The sequence below is a fragment of the Gorilla gorilla genome, chromosome 5, assembly GCF_029281585.2.
Source record: "Gorilla gorilla gorilla isolate KB3781 chromosome 5, NHGRI_mGorGor1-v2.1_pri, whole genome shotgun sequence".
In the NCBI taxonomy this organism is placed as follows: domain Eukaryota; kingdom Metazoa; phylum Chordata; class Mammalia; order Primates; family Hominidae; genus Gorilla; species Gorilla gorilla.
Genome location: NC_073229.2, coordinates 197,043,195 through 197,060,481, shown reverse-complemented (window position 1 = coordinate 197,060,481; position 17,287 = coordinate 197,043,195).

Sequence of the window (17,287 nt, the reverse complement as noted above, 5' to 3'; positions counted from 1 at the left end):
CACCGCCATCTCTATTAACATGGAAATATCTACACCGCCATCTGTATAAACATGGAAATATCTACACCGCTATCTGTATAAACATGGAAATATCTACACCACCATCTGTATAAAGGGGGAAATATCTACACAGCCATCTGTAGAAACCTGCAAATATCTACACCGCCATCTCTATAAACATGGAAATATCTACACCGCTATCTGTATAAACGTGGCAATGTCTACACCGCTATCTTTATAAACTTGGAAATATTTTCACCGCTATCTGTATACACAAGGAAATATCTACACCTCTATCTCTATAAACATGGAAATATCTACACCGCCATCTCTATAAACATGGAAATATCTACACCGCTATCTGTGTAAACACGAAAATATCTACACCGCTATCTCTTAAAACTTGGAAATATCTACACCGTCATGTGTATAAACATAGAAATATCTTCACAGCCATCTGTATGAACATGGAAATATCTACACTGCCAACTATATAAACATGGAAATATCTACACCGCCATCTGTATGAACATGGAAATATCTACACCGCCAACTCTATAAATATGGAAATATCTACACCGCTATCTGTATAAACATGGAAATATCTACACCTCTATCTCTGTAAACATGGAAATATCTACACCGCCAACTGTATAAACATGGAAATATCTACACTGCAATCAGTATAACGATGGAAATATCTACACAGCTAACTGTATAAACATGGAAATATCTACACCAGTATGCCTATTAACATTGAAATAACTACACCGCTATCTCTATAAACATGGAAATATCTACACCGCCATCTGTATAAACATGGAAATATCTACACCGCTATCTGTATAAGGATGGAAATATCTACACAACCATTCGTATAAAGATAGAAATATCTACAGAGCTATCTGTATAAACATGGAAATATGTACACCGCCTTCTCTATAAACATGGAAATACCTACACCGCTATCTGTATAAACTTGGCAATGTCTACACCACTATCTCTATAAACATGGAAATATCTACACCGCTATCTGTATAAACAAGGAAATATCTAAAACTCTATCTCTATAAACATGGAAATATTTACACCGCTATGACTATTAACATGTAAATAACTACACCGCTATCTCTATAAACATACAAATATCTTCACCGCCATCTCTATAAACATGGAAATACCAACACCACCATCTGTATAAAGATGGAAATATCTACACTGCCATCTATATAAACATGGAAAAATCTACACCGCCATTTGTATAGGGATGTAAATATCTACACAGCTATCTGTGTAAACATGGAAATATGTACACCGCTATCTGTATAAACTAGGAAATATCTACACCTCTATCTCTATAAACATGGAAATATCTACACCGGTATGCCTATCTACATTGAAATAACTGCACCACTATCTGTATAAACATGGAAATATCTACACCGCCATCTCTATAAACATGGAAATATCTACACCACTATGCCTGTTTACACGGAAATAACTACAGCGCTATCTCCCTAAACATGGAAATATCTACACCGCCATCTCTATAAACATGGAAATACATACACCGCCATCTGTATAAAGATGGAAATATCTACACCGCCATCTGTATAAACTTGGAAATATCTACACCGCCATTACTATAAAGATGTGAATATTTACACAGCTATCTGTATAAACATGGAAATATCTACACTGCTATCTGTATAAACATGGAAATATCTACACCGCACTCTCTATAAACATGGAAATATCTACACCGCCTTCTGTATAAACATGGAAATATCCTCACCGTCATCTGTATAAACATGGAAATATCTACACCGCCATCTGTATGAACATTGAAATGTCTACACCGCCATCAGTATAACGATGGGAATATCTACACAGCTAACTGTATAAACATGGAAATATATACACCGCTATCTGTATAAACATGGAAATATCTACACCGTCATGTCTAAAAACATGGAAATACCTACACCGCCATCTGTATGAACATGGATATATGTTCACGGCCATCTGTATAGAGATGGAAATATCTACACCGCCATCTGTATAAACATGGAAATATCTACACCGCTATCTCTGTAAACAAGGAAATATCTACACCTCTATCTCTGTAAACATGGAAATATCTACACCGCCTTCTCTATGAACATGGAAATATCTGCACCGCCAACTGTAGAAAGAAGGAAATATCTTCTCCGCCATCAGTACAAACATGGAAATATCTACACCGCTATCTGTATAAGGATGGAAATATCTACACCACCATCTGTATGAAGCTTTAAATATCTACACCACTATCTGTATAAATTTGGAAATGTCTACACCGCTTTCGCTATAAACATGGAAATATCTACACTGCTATCTCTATAAACAACGAAATATCTACACCTCTGTCTCTATAAACATGGAAATATCTACACTGCTATGCCTATTAATATGGAAATAACTACGCCGTTATCTCTATAAACGTGGAAATATCTACACCACCATCTCTATAAACATGGAAATATCTACACCACCATCTGAATAAACATGGAAATATCTACACCGCTATCTGTATAAGCATGGAAATATCTACACCACCATCTGTATAAAGATGGAAATATATACAGAGCTATCTGTATAAACATGGAAATATCTACACAGCTATCTGTATAAAAGTGGCAATGTCTACACCGCTATCTCTATAAACTTGGAAATATCTACACCGCTATCTGTATAAACAAGCAAATATCTACACCTCTATCTCTATAAACATGGAAATATCTACACCGCTATGCCTATTAACATGGAAATAACTAAACTGCTATCTCTATAAACATCGAAATATCTACACCGTCATCTCTATAAACATGGAAATACCAACACCGCCATCTGTATAAAGATGGAAATATCTACACTGCCATCTATAAAAACATGGAAAAATCTACACCGCCATTTGTATAAGGATGTAAATCTCTACACAGCTATCTGTATAAACATGGAAATATCTACACCGCTATCTGCATAAACATGGAAATATCTACACCGCCATCTCTATAAACATGGAAATATCTACCACGCCTTCTGTATAAACATGGAAATATCTACACCGTCATCTGTATAAACATTGAAATATCTACACCACCATCTCTATAAACATCTAAATATCTGCACCGCCATCTGTATGAACATGGAAAAATCTACTCCGCCATGTGTATAAAGATGGAAATATCTACACCGCCATCTGTATAAACATGGAATTATCTACACCACCATCTGTATAAACATGGAAATATCTACACGGCTATCTGTATAAGGATGGAAATATCTACAACGCCATCTGTAAGAACTTGGAAATATCTACACCGCTATCTGTATAAACGTGGAAATGTCAACACAGCTATCTCTATAAACATGGAAATATCTACACCGCCATCTGTATAAACTAGGAAATATCTACACCTCTATTTCTATAAACATGGAAATATCTACACCGCTATGCCTATTTACATGGAAATAACTACACCGCTATCTCTATAAACATGGAAATAGCTACACCGCCATCTCTATAAACATGGAAATATCTACACTGCCATCTGTATAAACATGGAAATATCTGCACAGCCATATTTATAAACATGGATATATCTACACTGCCATCTGTATAAAGATGGAAATATCTACACAGATATCTGTATAAACATGGAAATATCTACACTGCCATCTCTATAAACATGGAAATGCCTACACTGCCATCTGTATAAACATGGAAATATCTACACAGCCATCTGTATAAAGATGGAAATATCTACACCGCCTTGTGTATGAACATGGAAATATCTCCACCGCCATCTGTATAAAGATGGAAATATCTACACCGCCATCTGTATAAAGATGGAAATATCTACACCGCCACCTGTATAAACATGGAAATATCTATACCGCAATCTCTATAAACAAGGAAATATCTACACCGCCATCTGTATGAACATGGAAATAACTACACCGCCATCTGTATAAAGATGGAAATATCTACACCGTCATCTGTATAAACATGGAAACATCTACACCGCTATCTGTATAAGGATGGAAATATCTATACCGCCATCTGTATGAACATGGAAATATCTACACTGCCATCTCTATAAACATGTAAATTTCGACACCGCCATCTGTATAAACATGGAAATATCTACACCACCATCTCTATAAACATGGAAATATCTGCACCGCCATCTGTGTGAACATGGAAAAATCTACTCCGCCATGTGTATAAACATGGAAATATCTACACCGCCATCTGTATAAACATGGAAATATCTACACCACCATCTGTATAAACATGGAAATATCTACACGGCTATCTGTATAAGGATGGAAATATCTACACCGCCATCTGTAAGAACATGGAAATATCTACACCGCTGGCTGTATAAACTAGGAAATATCTACACCTCTATCTATATAAACATGGAAATATCTACACCGCTATGCCTATTTACATGGAAATAACTACAAGGCTATCTCTAAAAACACGGAAATATCTACACTGCTATCTGTATAAACATGGAAATATCTACACAGCCATCTGTAGGAACATGTAAATATCTTCACTGTTATCTGTGTAAACATGGAAATATCTACACCGCCATCTCTATAAACATGGAAATATCTACACCGCTATGCCTATTAACATGGAAATAACTACACCACTATCTGTATAAACATGGAAATATCTACACCGCCACCTCTATAAACATGGAAATACCTACACCGCCATCTGTATAAAGATGGAAATATCTACACCGCCATCTCTATGAACATGGAAATATCTACACCGCCATCTGTATAAAGATGGAAATATCTTCACCGCCATCTGTATAAACATGGAAATATCTACACCGCTATCTGTATAAGGATGGAAATATCTACACCACCATCTGTATGAACCTTTAAATATCTACACGGCTATCTGTATAAATTTGGAAATGGCTACACCACTATCTCTATAAACATGGAAATATCTACACCGCTATCTGTATAAACAAGGAAACATCTACACGTCTGTCTCTATAAACATGGAAATATCTACACAGCCATCTCTATAAACATGGAAATAACTACACCGCCATCTGTATAAAGATGGAAATATCTACACAGCCATCTGTATAAAGATGGAAATATCTACACCGCCATCTATATAAACATGGAAATATCTACACCACCATTTGTATAAGGATGTAAATATCTACACAGCTATCTGTATAAACATGGAAATGTCTACCCCGCTATCTGTGTAAACATGGAAACATCTACGCTGCAATCTCTATAAACATGGAAATATCTACACCGCCTTCTGTATAAACATGGAAATATCTACACCGTCATCTGTATAAACATGGAAATATCTACACCTCCATCTGTATGAACATGGAAATATCTACACCGCCATCTGTATAACGATGGAAATATCTACACAGCTAACTGTATAAACATGGAAATATCTACACCGCTATCTGTATAAACATGGAAATATCTACACCGCCATGTCTAAAAACATGGAAATATCTACACAGCCATCTGTATGAACATGGAAATATGTACACCGCCATCTGTATAGAGATGGAAATATCTATACCGCCATCTGTATAAACATGGAAATATCTACACCGCTATCTCTATAAACAAGGAAATATCTACACCTCTATCTCTGTAAACATGGAAATATCTACACTGCCATCTCTATGAACATGGAAATATCTACACCGCTATCTGTATAAAGATGGAAATATCTACCCCGCCATCTGTATAAACATGGAAATATCTACAACGTTATCTGTATAAGGATGGAAATATCTACACCACCACCTGTATGAACCTTTAAATATCTACACCGCTATCTGTATAAACAAGGAAACATCTACACCTCTGTCTCTATAAGCATGGAAATATCTACACAGCCATCTGTATAAACATGGAAATATCCACAACGCTATCTGTATAAGGATGGAAATATCTACACCGCCATCTCTATAAACATGGAAATATCTACACCGCTATGCCTATTTACATGGAAATAACTACACCGTTATCTCTATAAACATGGAAATATCTACACTGCCATCTCTATAAACATGGATATATCTACACCGCCATCTATATAAACATGGAAATATCTACACCGCTATCTGTATAAGGATGGAAATATCTACATCACCAAATGTATAAAGATGGAAATGTCTAAACAGCCATCTGTATAAACATTCAAATATCTACACCACCATCTCTATAAACATGGAAATATCTACACCGCTATCTGTATAAACGTGGCAATGTCTACACCGCTATCTCTATAAACATGGAAATATCTACACCGCTATCTGTATAAACATGGAAATATCTAATACGCTATCTGTGTAAACATGGAAATATCTACACCGCTATCTGTGTAAACATGGAAATATCTACACCGCTATCTGTATAAACATGGAAATATCTACACCGCTATCTCTATAAACATGGAAATATCTACACAGCCATCTATATAAACTTGGAAATATCTACACTGCAATCTGTAGAAACCTGGAAATATCTACACCGATATCTCTATAACCATGGAAATATCTACACCGCTATCTGTATAAAAATGTAAATATCTACAATGCTATCTGTGTAAACATTGAAATATCTACACCGCTATCTGTGTAAACATGGAAATACCTACACCGCTATCTCTATAAACATGGAAATATTTACCACGCCATCTGTATGAGTATGGAAATATATACACCCTCACCTGTATAAACATGGAAATATCTACACCGTTATGTGTATGAAGATGGAAATATCTACACCGCCATCTGTACGAAGAAGGAAATGTCTAAACCGCCAACTCTATAAACATGGAAATATCTACAGCGCCATTTGTAGGAACATGGAAATATCTACACCGCTTTCTGTATAAACATGGAAATATCTACACCGCTAACTCCATAAAAGTGGAAATATCCCCAACGCTATCTGCATAAACTTGGAAATATCTACACCACTATCTGTGTAAGCATGGAAACATCTACACCACCAGCTGTAGGAACATGGAAATATCTACGCTATCTGTGTAAACATGGAAATATCTACACCACTATCTGTATAAACTTGGAAATATCTAAACAACCATCTGCAGGAACATGGAAATATCTACACCGCTATCTGTATAAACATGGAAATATCTTCACAGCTATCTGCATAAAAGTGGAAATATCTACTCCTCTATCTGCATAAACTTGGAAATATCTACACCGCTATCTGTATAAGGATGGAAATATCCACACCACCATCAGTATGAACCTTTAAATACCTACACCGCTATCTGTATAAATTTGGAAATGTCTACTCCGCTATCTCTATAAACATGGAAATATCTACACCTATATCTGTATAAACAAGGAAACATCTACACCTCTGTCTCTATAAACATGGAAATATCTACACCGCTATGCCTATTAACGTTGAAATAACTACACCGTTATCTCTATATACATGGAAATATCTACACCGCCATCTCCATAAACATGGAAATATCTACACCGCCATCTGTATAAACATGGAAATTTCTACACGGCTATCTGTATAAGGATGGAAATATCTGCACCGCCATCTGTAAGAATATGGAAATATCTACACTGCTATCTGTATAAACTAGGAAATATCTACACCTCTATCTCTATAAACATGGAAATATCTACACCGCTATGCCTATTTACATGGAAATAACTACACCGCTATCTCTATAAACATGGAAATATCTACACCGCCATCTCTATAAACATGGAAATATCTACACTGCCATCTGTATAAACATGGAAATATCTACAACGCCATTTGTATAAACATGGATATATCTACACTGCCATCTGTATAAAGATGGAAATATCTGCACAGCTATCTGTATAAACATGGAAATATCTACACCGCCATCTCTATAAACATGGAAATGCCTACACTGCCATCTGTATAAACATGGAAATATCTACACAGCCATGTGTATAAAGATGGAAATATCTACACCGCCTTGTGTATGAACATGGAAATATCTACACCGCCAGCTGTATGAACATGGAAATATCTACACCGCCATCTGTATAAAGATGGAAATAACTACACCGTCATCTGTATAAACATGGAAATATCTACACCGCTATCTGTATAAGGATGGAAATATCTACACCGCCATCTGTATGAACATGGAAATATCTACACTGCCATCTCTATAAACATGGAAATATCAACACTGCCATCTGTATAAAGATGGAAATATCTCCACCGCCATGTGTAAGAACATGGAAATATCTACACCGCCGTCTGTATAAATATGGAAATATCTACACCGCCATCTGTATAAACATGGAAATATCGACACCGCCATCTGTATAAATATGGAAATATCGACACCGTCATCTGTATAAACATGGAAATATCTACACCACCATCTCTATAAACATGGAAATATCTACACCGCCATCTGTATGAACATGGAAAAATCTACTCCGCCATGTGTATAAAGATGGAAATATCTACACCGCCATCTGTAAGAACATGGAAATATCTACACCGCTATCTGTTTAAACGTGGAAATGTCTACACCGCTATCTCTATAAACATGGAAATATCTACACCGCTATGCCTATTTACATGGAAATAACTACACGGCTATCTCTAAAAACACGGAAATATCTACATCACCAAATGTATAAAGATGGAAATGTCTAAACAGCCATCTGTATAAACATTCAAATATCTACACCACCATCTCTATAAACATGGAAATATCTACACCGCTATCTGTATAAACGTGGCAATGTCTACACCGCTATCCCTATAAACATGGAAATATCTACACCGCTATCTGTATAAACATGGAAATATCTAATACGCTATCTGTGTAAACCTGGAAATATCTACACCGCTATCTGTGTAAACATGGAAATATCTACACCGCTATCTGTATAAACATGGAAATATCTACACCGCTATCTCTATAAACATGGAAATATCTACACAGCCACCTATATAAACGTGGAAATATCTACACTGCAATCTGTAGAAACCTGGAAATATCTACACCGATATCTCTATAACCATGGAAATATCTACACCGCTATCTGTATAAAAATGTAAATATCTACAATGCTGTCTGTGTAAACATTGAAATATCTACACCGCTATCTGTGTAAACATGGAAATACCTACACCGCTATCTCTATAAACATGGAAATATCTACAACGCCATGTGTATGAGTATGGAAATATATACACCCTCACCTGTATAAACATGGAAATATCTACACCGTTATGTGTATGAAGATGGAAATATCTACACCGCCATCTGTACGAAGATGGAAATGTCTAAACCGCCAACTCTATAAACACGGAAATATCTACAGCGCCATTTGTAGGAACATGGAAATATCTACACCGCTTTCTGAAAAACATGGAAATATCTACACCGCTAACTCCATAAAAGTGGAAATATCCCCAACGCTATCTGCATAAACTTGGAAATATCTACACCACTATCTGTGTAAGCATGGAAACATCTACACCACCAGCTGTAGGAACATGGAAATATCTACGCTATCTGTGTAAACATGAAAATATCTACACCACTATCTGTATAAACTTGTAAATATCTACACAGCCATCTGCAGGAACATGGAAATATCTACACCGCTATCTGTATAAACATGGAAATATCTTCACCGCTATCTGCATAAAAGTGGAAATATCTTCTCCTCTATCTGCATAAACTTGGAAATATCTACACCGCTATCTGTATAAGGATGGAAATATCCACACCACCATCTGTATGAACCTTTAAATACCTACACCGCTATCTGTATAAATTTGGAAATGTCTACTCCGCTATCTCTATAAACATGGAAATATCTACACCTATATCTGTATAAACAAGGAAACATCTACACCTCTGTCTCTATAAACATGGAAATATCTACACCGCTATGCCTATTAACGTTGAAATAACTACACCGTTATCTCTATATACATGGAAATATCTACACCGCCATCTCCATAAACATGGAAATATCTACACCGCCATCTGTATAAACATGGAAATTTCTACACGGCTATCTGTATAAGGATGGAAATATCTGCACCGCCATTTGTAAGAATATGGAAATATCTACACCGCTATCTGTATAAACTAGGAAATATCTACACCTCTATCTCTATAAACATGGAAATATCTACACCACTATGCCTATTTACATGGAAATAACTACACCGCTATCTCTATAAACATGGAAATATCTACACCGCCATCTCTATAAACATGGAAATATCTACACTGCCATCTGTATAAACATGGAAATATCTACACAGCCATTTGTATAAACATGGATATATCTACACTGCCATCTGTATAAAGATGGAAATATCTGCACAGCTATCTGTATAAACATGGAAATATCTACACCGCCATCTCTATAAACATGGTAATGCCAACACTGCCATCTGTATAAACATGGAAATACCTACACAGCCATGTGTATAAAGATGGAAATATCTACACCGCCTTGTGTATGAACATGGAAATATCTACACCGCCAGCTGTATGAACATGGAAATATCTACACCGCCATCTGTATAAAGATGGAAATAACTACACCGTCATCTGTATAAACATGGAAATATCTACACCGCTATCTGTATAAGGATGGAAATATCTACACCGCCATCTGTATGAACATGGAAATATCTACACTGCCATCTCTATAAACATGGAAATATCAACACTGCCATCTGTATAAAGATGGAAATATCTCCACCGCCATGTGTAAGAACATGGAAATATCTACACCGCCGTCTGTATAAATATGGAAATATCTACACCGCCATCTGTATAAACATGGAAATATCGACACCGCCATCTGTATAAACATGGAAATATCGACACCGCCATCTGTATAAACATGGAAATATCTACACCACCATCTCTATAAACATGGAAATATCTACACCGCCATCTGTATGAACATGGAAAAATCTACTCCGCCATGTGTATAAAGATGGAAATATCTACACCGCCATCTGTAAGAACATGGAAATATCTACACCGCTATCTGTGTAAACGTGGAAATGTCTACACCGCTATCTCTATAAACATGGAAATATCTACACCGCTGTCTGCATGAACTAGGAAATATCTACACCTCTATCTATATAAACATGGAAATATCTACACCGCTATGCCTATTTACATGGAAATAACTACACGGCTATCTCTAAAAACACGGAAATATCTACACTGCTATCTGTATAAAAATGGAAATATCTACACAGCCATCTGTAGGAACATGTAAATATCTTCACTGTTATCTATGTAAACATGGAAATATCTACACCGCCATCTCTATAAACATGGAAATATCTACACCGCTATGCCTATTAACATAGAAATTACTACACCACTATCTGTATAAACATGGAAATATCTACACCGCCACCTCTATAAAAATGTAAATACCTACACCGCCATCTGTATAAAGATGGAAATATCTACACCGCCATCTATATAAACATTGAAATATCAACACCGCCATTTGTATAAAGATGTAAATACCTACACAGCTATCTGTATAAACATGGAAATACCTATACCGCTATCTGTATAAACATGGAAATATCTACACTGCCATCTACATAAACATGGAAATATCTACACCGCTATCTGTATAAGGATGGAAATATCTACACCGCCATCTCTATAAACATGGAAATATCTACACCGCTATGCCTATTAACATGGAAATAACTACACCGTTATCTCTATAAACATGGAAATATCTACACTGCCATCTCTATAAACATGGATATATCTACACCGCCATCTGTATAAACATGGAAATATCTACACCGCTATCTGTATAAGGATGGAAATATCTACATCACCAAATGTATAAAGATGGAAATGTCTAAACAGCCATCTGTATAAACATTCAAATATCTACACCACCATCTCTATAAACATGGAAATATCTACACCGCTATCTGTATAAACGTGGCAATGTCTACACCGCTATCTCTATAAACATGGAAATAACTACACCGCTATCTGTATAAACCTGGAAATATCTACACCGCTATCTGTATAAACATGGAAATATCTACAAAGCTATCTGTATAAACATGGAAATATCTACACCGCTATCTCTATAAACATGGAAATATCTACACAGCCACCTATATAAACGTGGAAATATCTACACTGCAACCTGTAGAAACCTGGAAATATCTACACCGATATCTCTATAACCATGGAAATATCTACACTGCTATCTGTATAAAAATGTAAATATCTACAATGCTATCTGTGTAAACATTGAAATATCTACACCGCTATCTGTGTAAACATGGAAATACCTACACCGCTATCTCTATAAACATGGAAATATCTACAACGCCATGTGTATGAGTATGGAAATATATACACCCTCACCTGTATAAACATGGAAATATCTACACCGTTATGTGTATGAAGATGGAAATATCTACACCGCCATCTGTACGAAGATGGAAATGTCTAAACCGCCAACTCTATAAACACGGAAATATCTACAGCGCCATTTGTAGGAACATGGAAATATCTACACCGCTTTCTGTATGAACATGGAAATATCTACACCGCTAACTCCATAAAAGTGGAAATATCCCCAACGCTATCTGCATAAACTTGGAAATATCTACACCACTATCTGTGTAAGCATGGAATCATCTACACCACCAGCTGTAGGAACATGGAAATATCTACGCTATCTGTGTAAACATGAAAATATCTACACCACTATCTGTATAAACTTGTAAATATCTACACAGCCATCTGCAGGAACATGGAAATATCTACACCGCTATCTGTATAAACATGGAAATATCTTCACCGCTATCTGCATAAAAGTGGAAATATCTTCTCCTCTATCTGCATAAACTTGGAAATATCTACACCGCTATCTGTATAAGGATGGAAATATCCACACCACCATCTGTATGAACCTTTAAATACCTACACCGCTATCTGTATAAATTTGGAAATGTCTACTCCGCTATCTCTATAAACATGGAAATATCTACACCTATATCTGTATAAACAAGGAAACATCTACACCTCTGTCTCTATAAACATGGAAATATCTACACCGCTATGCCTTTTAACGTTGAAATAACTACACCGTTATCTCTATATACATGGAAATATCTACACCGCCATCTCCATAAACATGGAAATATCTACACCGCCATCTGTATAAACATGGAAATTTCTACACGGCTATCTGTATAAGGATGGAAATATCTGCACCGCCATCTGTAAGAATATGGAAATATCTACACCGCTATCTGTATAAACTAGGAAATATCTACACCTCTATCTGTATAAACATGGAAATATCTACACCGCCATATCTAAAAACATGGAAATATCTACACCGCCATCTGTATGAACATGGAAATATGTACATCGCCCTCTGTATAGAGATGGAAATATCTACACCGCCATCTGTATAAACATGGAAATATCTACACCGCTATCTCTATAAACAAGGAAATATCTACACCTCTATTTCTGTAAACATGTTAATATCTACACCGCCTTCTCTATGAACATGGAAATAACTACACCGCTATCTGTATAAAGATGGAAATATCTACACCGCCATCTGTATAAACATGGAAATATCTACACAGCTATCTGTATAAACAAGGAAACATCTACAACTCTCTCTCTATAAACATGGAAATATCTACACCGCCATCTCCATAAACATGGAAATATCTACACAGCCATCTGTATAAACATGGAAATATCTACACCGCTATCTCTATAAGGATGGAAATATCTACACCGCCATCTGTATGAACATGGATATATCTACACCGCTTACTGTATAAACGTGGAAATGTCTACACCGCTATCTCTATAAACATGGAAATATCTACACCGCTATCTGTTTAAACTAGGAAATATCTACAACTCTATGTCTATAAACAATTAAATATCTACACCGCTATGCCTATTTAAAGGGAAATAACTACACCGCTATCTCTATAAAAATGGAAATATCTACACTGTCATCTCTTTAAACATGGAAATATCTACACGGCCATATCTATAAACATGGAAATATCTACACCGCCATCTGTATAAACATGGAAATATCTACACAGCCATCTGTATAAAGATGGAAATATCTACACAGCTATCTGTATAAACATGGAAATAACTACACCGCTATCTGTATAAACATGGAAATATCTACACCGCCATCTCTATGAACATGGAAATATCTACACCGCCATCTGTATAAAGATGGAAATATCTACACCGCCATCTGTACAAACACGGAAATATCTACACCCCCATCTGTATAAGGATGGAAATATCTTCACCAGCATCTGTATGAAGCTTTAAATATCTACACCACTATCTGTATAAATGTGGAAATGTCTACACCACTATCTCTATAAACATGGAAATATCCACAACGCTATCTGTACAAACAAGGAAATATCTACACCTCTGTCTCTATAAACATGGAAATATCTACACCGCTATGCCTATTAACATGGAAATAACTACACCGTTATCTCTATGAACATGGAAATATCTACACCGCCATCTCTATTAACATGGAAATATCTACACCGCCATCTGTATAAACATGGAAATATCTACACCGCTATCTGTATAAACATGGAAATATCTACACCACCATCTGTATAAAGGTGGATATATCTGCACAGCCATCTGTAGAAACATGGAAATATCTACACCGCCATCTCCATAAACATGGAAATATCTACACCGCTATCTGCATAAACGTGGCAATGTCTACACCGCTATCTTTATAAACTTGGAAATATTTTCACCGCTATCTGTATACACAAGGAAATATCTACACCTCTATCTCTATAAACATGGAAATATCTACACCGCCACCTCTATAAACATGGAAATACCTACACCGCCATCTGTATAAAGATGGAAATATGTACACCGCCATCTATATAAACATGGAAATATGTACACCGCCATTTGTATAAAGATGTAAATATCTACACAGCTATCTGTATAAACATGGAAATATCTATACCGCTATCGGTATAAACATGGAAATATCTACACTGCCATCTCTATAAACATGGAAATATCTACACCGCCTTCCCTATAAACATGGAAATATCTACACCGCTATCTGTATAAACATGGAAATATCTACACCGCCATCTGTATGAACATGGAAATATCTACACCGTCATCTGTATAACGATGGAAATATCTACACAACTAACTGTATAAACATGGAAATATCTACACCGCTATCTGTATAAACATGGAAATATATACACCGCCATGTCTAAAAACATGGAAATATCTACACCGACATCTGTATGAACATGGAAATATGTACACCGCCATCTGTATAGAGATGGAAATATGTACACCGCCATCTGTATAAACATGGAAATATCTACACCGCTATCTCTAAAAACAAGGAAATATCTACACCTCTATCTCTGTAAACATGGAAATATCTACACCGCCATCTCTATGAACATGGAAATAACTACACCGCTATCTGTATAAAGGTGGAAATATCTACACCGCCATCTGCATAAACATGGAAATATCTACACCGCTATCTGTATAAGGATGGAAATATGTACACAACCATCTGTATGAACGTTTAAATATCTACACAGATATCTGTATAAATTTGGAAATGGCTACACTGCTATCTCTATAAACATGGAAATATCTACTCCGCAATCTGTATAAACATAGAAATATCTACACAGCCATCTGTAGGAATATGTAAATATCTACACCGTTATCTGCATACACATGGAAATATGTACACCGCTATCAGTATAAACATGGAAATATCTACACCGCTATCTGTGTAAACATGGAAATATCTACACCGCTATCTGTGTAAACACGAAAATATCTACAGCGCTATCTCTTAAAACTTGGAAATATCAACACCATCATGTGTATAAACATAGAAATATCTTCACCGCCATCTGTATGAACATGGAAGTATCTACTCTGCCATCTATATAAACATGGAAATATCTACAACGCCATCTGTATGAACATGGAAATATCTACTCCGCCATCTGTATGATCATGAAAATGCCTTAACCGCCAACTCTATAAACATGGAAATATCTACAGCGCCATCTGTAGGAACATGGAAATATCTACACCGCTCTCTGTATAAACATCGAAATATCTATACCTCTATCTGCATAAAAGTGGAAATATCTACAACGCTATTTGCATAAACTTGGAAATATCTACACCGCTATATGTGTAAACATGGAAATATCTACACCGCTATCTGTGTGAACATGGAAATATCTACTCCGATATCTCTATAAACATGGAAATATCTACACCGCTTTCTGTATAAACTTGGAAATATCTACACCGCTATCTGTGTAAACATGGAAATATCTACACCGCTATCTATGTAAACATGGAAATATCTACGCCGCTATCTCTATAAACATGGAAATAGCTACACAGCCATCTTTATAAACATGGAAATATCTACACCGCTATCTGTATAAACATGGAAATATCTACACCGATTTCTTTGTAAACATGGAAATGTCTACACCACTATCAGGGTAAACATGGAAATATCTACAACACCAACTGTAGAAACATGGAAATATCTACACCGCTATCTTTTTGAACATGGAAATATCTACTCCACAATCTGTATAAATATATAAATATCTACACAGCCATCTGTAGGAATATGTAAATATCTACACAGTTATCTGTATACAAATGGAAATATCTACACAGCTATCAGTATAAACATGGAAATATCTACACCGCCATCTATATAAACATGGAAATATCTACACTGCCATCTGTATAAACATGGAAATATCTACACCGCTATCTGTGTAAACATGGAAATATCTACACCACCATGTGTATAAAGGTGGAAATATCTACACAGCCATCTGTATAAACATGGAAATGTCTACACCGCCGTCTCTATAAACATGGAAATATCTACACCGCTATCTGTATAAACGTGGCAATGTCTACACCGCTATCTCTATAAACATGGAAATATTTTCACCGTTATCTGTATACACAAGGAAATATCTACACCTCTATCTCTATAAACATGGAAATATCTACACCGCCATCTCTATAAACATGGAAATATCTACACCGCTATGCCTATTA